The sequence below is a fragment of the Mercenaria mercenaria genome, chromosome 19, assembly GCF_021730395.1.
Source record: "Mercenaria mercenaria strain notata chromosome 19, MADL_Memer_1, whole genome shotgun sequence".
NCBI lineage: Eukaryota > Metazoa > Mollusca > Bivalvia > Venerida > Veneridae > Mercenaria > Mercenaria mercenaria.
The window spans coordinates 27,572,059-27,578,058 of record NC_069379.1 but is presented as its reverse complement, the minus strand read 5'-3'; positions in this window follow the sequence as shown (position 1 = coordinate 27,578,058).

Sequence of the window (6,000 nt, the reverse complement as noted above, 5' to 3'; positions counted from 1 at the left end):
TGCATTGTTATATAATCTGATAAGCTTTGTTATATAATCTGTAATATGATTGTATATATCTAGTGAATAGGGCGTTCTTATATAATCTGTAATATGACGTTGTTATATAATCTGTGAATAGGGCGTTGTTATATAATCTGTAATAGGGCGTTGTATATAATCTGTGATAGGGCGTTTATATAATCTGTAATAGGGCGTTGTTATATAATCTGTGATAGGGCGTTGTTATATAATCTGTAATAGGCTTGTTATATAATCTGTGATAGGGCGTTGTTATATAATCTGTAATAGGCGTTGTTATATAATCTGTAATAGGCGTTGTTATATAATCTGTAATAGGGCGTTGTTATATAATCTGTGATAGGACGTTGTTATATAATTGTATAGGCGTTGTTATATAATCTGTATAGGGCGTTGTTATATAATCTGTATAGGGCGTTGTTATATAATCTGTGATAGGGCGTTGTTATTAATCTGTGATAGGTCGTTGTTATATAATCTGTAATAGGGCGTTGTTATATAATCTGTAATACGACGTTGTTATATAATCTGTAATAGGGCGTTGTTATATAATCTGTGATAGGACGTTGTTATATATTCTGTAATAGGGCGTTGTTATATAATCTGTGATAGGGCGTTGTTATATAATCTGAGATAGGGCGTTGTTATACAATCTGTGATAGGGCATTGTTATATAATCTGTGATAGGGCGTTGTTATATAATCTGTGATAGGGCGTTGTTATACAATCTGTAATATGACGTTGTTATATAATCTGTAATACGACGTTGTTATATAATCTGTAATAGGGCGTTGTTATATAATCTCTAATCGGGCGGTGTTATTTAATCTGTGATAGGGCGTTGTTATATAATCTGTGATAGGGCGATGTTATATAATCTGTAATACGACGTTGTTATATAATCTGTAATAGGGCGTTGTTATATAATATGTGATAGGGCGTTGTTATATAATCTGTAATACGACGTTGTTATATAATCTGGAATATGACGTTGTTATATAATCTCTAATATGACGTTGTTATATAATCTGTAATAGGGCGTTGTTTTATAATATGTGATAGGGCGTTGTTATATAATCTGTAATATGACGTTGTTATATGATCTGTGATAGGGCGTTCTTATATAATCTGTAATATGACGTTGTTATATAATCTGTAATAGGGCGTTGTTATATAATCTGTAATAGGGCGTTGTTATATAATCTGTGATAGGGCGTTGTTATATAATCTGTAATAGGGCGTTGTTATATAATCTGTGATAGGGCGTTGTTATATAATATGTGATAGGGCGTTGTTATATAATCTGAGATAAGGCGTTGTTATACAATCTGTGATAGGGCATTGTTATATAATCTGTAATAGGGCGTTGTTATATAATCTGTGATAGGGCGTTGTTATATAATCTGTAATAGGGCGTTGTTATATAATCTGTGATAGGGCGTTGTTATATAATATGTGATAGGGCGTTGTTATATAATCTGAGATAAGGCGTTGTTATACAATCTGTGATAGGGCATTGTTATATAATCTGTGATAGGGCGTTGTTATATAATCTGTGATAGGGCGTTGTTATACAATCTGTAATATGACGTTGTTATATAATCTGTAAAACGACGTTGTTATATAATCTGTAATAGGGCGTTGTTATATAATCTGTAATAGGGCGGTGTTATTTAATCTGTGATAGGGCGTTGTTATATAATCTGTGATAGGGCGTTGTTATATAATTTGTAATACGACGTTGTTATATAATCTGTAATAGGGCGTTGTTATATAATATGTGATAGGGCGTTGTTATATAATCTGTAATACGACGTTGTTATTTAATCTGGAATATGACGTTGTTATATAATCTCTAATACGACGTTGTTATATAATCTGTAATAGGGCGTTGTTTCATAATCTGTGATAGGGCGTTGTTATATAATCTGTAATAGGGCGTTGTTATATAATCTGTAATAAGGCGTTGTTATATAATCTGTAATAGGACGTTGTTATATAATCTGTGATAGGGCGTTGTTATATAATCTGTAATAAGACGTTGGTATGTAATCTGTAATACGACGTTGTTATATAATCTGTAATAGGGCGTTGTTATACAATATGTGATAGGGCGTTGTTATATAATCTGTAATACGACGTTGTTATATAATCTGTAATAGGGCGTTGTTATACAATCTGTGATAGGGCGTTGTTATATAATCTGTGATAGGGCGTTGTTATATAATCTGTGATAGGGCGTTGTTATACAATCTGTGATAAGGCGTTGTTATATAATCTGTGATAGGGCGTTGTTATATAATCTGTGATAGGGCGTTGTTATATAATCTGTAATAGGGCGTTGTTATACAATCTGTGATAGGGCGTTGTTATATAATCTGTAATAGGACGTTGTTATACAATCTGTGATAGGGCGTTGTTATATAATCTGTAATAGACGTTGTTAACAATCGTGATAGGCGTTGTTATAAATCTGAAAGGCGTTGTATATATCGTATAGGGCGTTGTTATATAATCTGTGATAGGGCGTTGTTATATAATCTGTGATAGGGCGTCGTTATATAATCTGTGATAGGGCGTTGTTATATAATCTGTGATAAGGCGTCGTTATATAATCTGTGATAGGGCGTTGTTATATAATCTGTGATAGGGCGTTGTTATATAATCTGTGATAGGGCATTGCTATATAATCTGTGATAGGGCGTTGTTATATAATCTGAGATAGGGCGTTGTGATACAATCTGTGATAGGGCGTTGTTATACAATCTGTGATAGGGCGTTGTTATATAATCTTTGATAGGGCGTTGTTATATAATCTGTGATAGGGCATTGTTATATAATCTGTGATAGGGCATTGTTATATGATCCGTATACAATCTGTAATAGGGCGTTCTTATATAATCTGTAATAGGGCATAGTTATATAATCTGTGATAGGGCGTTGTTATATAATCTGTGATAGGGCGTTGTTATATAATCTGCAATAGGGCGTTGTTATATAATATGTGATAGGGCATTGTTATATAATCTGTGATAGGGCGTTGTTATATAATCTGTGATAGGCCGTTGTTATATAATCTGTGATAGGGCGTTGTTATATAATCTGTGATAGGGCGGTGTTATATAATCTGTAAATGGGCGTTGTTATATAATCTGTAATAAGGCGTAGTTATGTAATCTGTGATAGGGCGTTGTTATATAATCTGTGATAGGGCGTTGTTATATAATCTGTAATAGGGCGTTGATATATAATCTGTGATAGGGCATTGTTATATAATCTGTAATAGGGCGTTGTTATACAATCTGTGATAGGGCGTTGTTATACAATCTGAAATAGGGCGTTGTAATAGAGTCTGTGATAGGGCGTTGTTATATAATCTGTGATAGGGCGTTGTTATATAATCTGTAATAGGGCGTTGTTATATAATCTGTGATAGGACTTTGTTATATAATCTGTAATAGGGCGTTGTTATATAATCTGTGATAGGGCGTTGTCATTTAATATGTAATAGGGCTTTGTTATATAATCTGTGATAGGGCGTTGTCATATAATCTGTAATTGGACGTTGTTATATATTCTGTAATAGGGCGTTGTTATATGATCCGTATACAATCTGTAATAGGGCGTTGTTATATAATCTGTAATAGGGCATTGTTATATAATCTGTGATAGGGCGTTGTTATATAATCTGTGATAGGGCGTTGTTATGTAATATGTAATAGGACGTTGTTATATAATCTGTAATAGGGCGTTGTTATATAGTATGTGATAGGACGTTGTTATATAATCTGTGATAGGGCGTTGTTACATAATATGTGATAGGGCGTTGTTATATAATCTGTGATAGGGCGTTGTTACATAATATGTGATAGGGCGTTGTTATATAATCTGTGATATGGCGTTGTTATATAATCTGTGATAGGGCGTTGTTATATAATCTGTGATAGGGCGTTGTTATATAATCTGTGATAGGGCGTTGTTATATAATCTGTAATAGGGCGTTGTTATATAATCTGTGATAGGGCGTTGTTATATAATCTGTAATAGGGCGTTGTTATATAATCTGTGATAGGGCGTTGTTATATAATCTGTGATAGGGCGTTGTTATACAATCTTTGATAGTGCGTTGTTATATAATCTGTGATAGGGCGTTGTTATATAATCTGTGATAGGGCGTTGTTATACAATCTGTGATAAGGCGTTGTTATATAATCTGTGATAGGGCGTTGTTATATAATCTGTGATAGGGCGTTGTGATATAATCTGTGATAGGGCGTTGTTATATAATCTGTGATAGGGCGTTGTTATATAATCTGTAATTGGGCGTTGTTATACAATCTGTGATAGGGCGTTGTTATATAATCTGTGATAGGGCGTTGTTATACAATCTGTGATAGGGCGTTGTTATATAATCTGTGATAGGGCGTTGTTATAGAATCTGTGATAGGGCGTTGTTATATAATCTGTGATAAGGCGTTGTTATACAATCTGTAATAGGGCGTTGTTATATAATCTGTAATAGGGCGTTGTTATATAATCTGTGATAGGGCGTTGTTATATAATCTGTAATAGGGCGTTGTTAAACAATCTGTGATAGGGCGTTGTTATATAATCTGTAATAGGGCGTTGTTATACAATCTGTGATATGGCGTTGTTATACAATCTGTGATATGGCGTTGTTATATAATCTGTAATAGGGCGTTGTTATACAATCTGTGATAGGGCGTTGTTATATAATCTGTGATAGGGCGTTGTTATACAATCTGTGATAGGGTGTTGTTATACAATCTGAGATAGGGCGTTGTTATACAATCTGTGATAGGGCGTTGTTATACAATCTGAGATAGGGCGTTGTTATACAATCTGTGATAGGGCGTTGTTATACAATCTGAGATAGGGCGTTGTTATACAATCTGTGATAGGGCGTTGTTATACAATCTGTAATAGGGCGTTGTTATATAATCTGTGATAGGGCGTTGTTATACAATCTGTGATAGGGCGTTGTTATATAATCTGTAATAGGGCATTGTTATTACAATCTGTGATAGGGCGTTGTTATATAATCTGTGATAGGGCGTTGTTATAGAATATGTGATAGGGCGTTGTTATATAATCTGTGATAGGGCGTTGTTATATAGTCTGTGATAAGGCGTTGTTATATATTCTGTAATAGGGCTTTGTTATATAATCTGTGATAGGGCGTTGTCATATAATCTGTAATAGAGCGTTGTTATATAACCTGTAATAGGGCGTTTTGATATATAATCTGTAATAGAATGTTGATTTGTGATCTGTAAAAATGTGTTAATAAATAATCTGTAGAAAGACGTTGTAATGTATTCTGTAATAGGATAATCTTAAATAAGGCGTTGTAACGAATCTATTAGTTAATTATCATTTTATGTAAATATATTTTTAAACACTTGGTATTGCAATATCTATCTGGCATGATTTACAAGTTGTGCGTATTACTTCGTAGGTAAATTCTGCAAGTTAATATTAGCAAGAGCTAATTATATATTTCATACTCGTACTTTTATAGCACTAGTAACAAACAATTCACAATAATCTCAAATAATTATCTATGATTATAGCAATATTAGGTATTCTTGACCATTTATAATTATAGTGAAGAATATGGTATGCCCAGTGGACAAATGGTAAACACGAAGGTTAGGGTTGTGGGAACGCTAAATGATACAACTTCGCTAATACAGCTGACGTTAAATGATACAAAATGAAGACTCTCAGCTCTAACTAATAAAGCATGATAAGGCTCGCTAAATGTTACAAATCGTTGATGCTAAAAGACAAACTTTTCTAAAAGGGGTGTATGGAGAATTTATTCATTTGTTGACGACTTCACGAAATAATCATCTCATTTTATGCACGACTTGTCACGCGAAAATTTAGATATAGTTTTGTATGTTTCCTGTTAAATAAACTTAAAAATTATCCAAATGAATATTGTATTTCTCT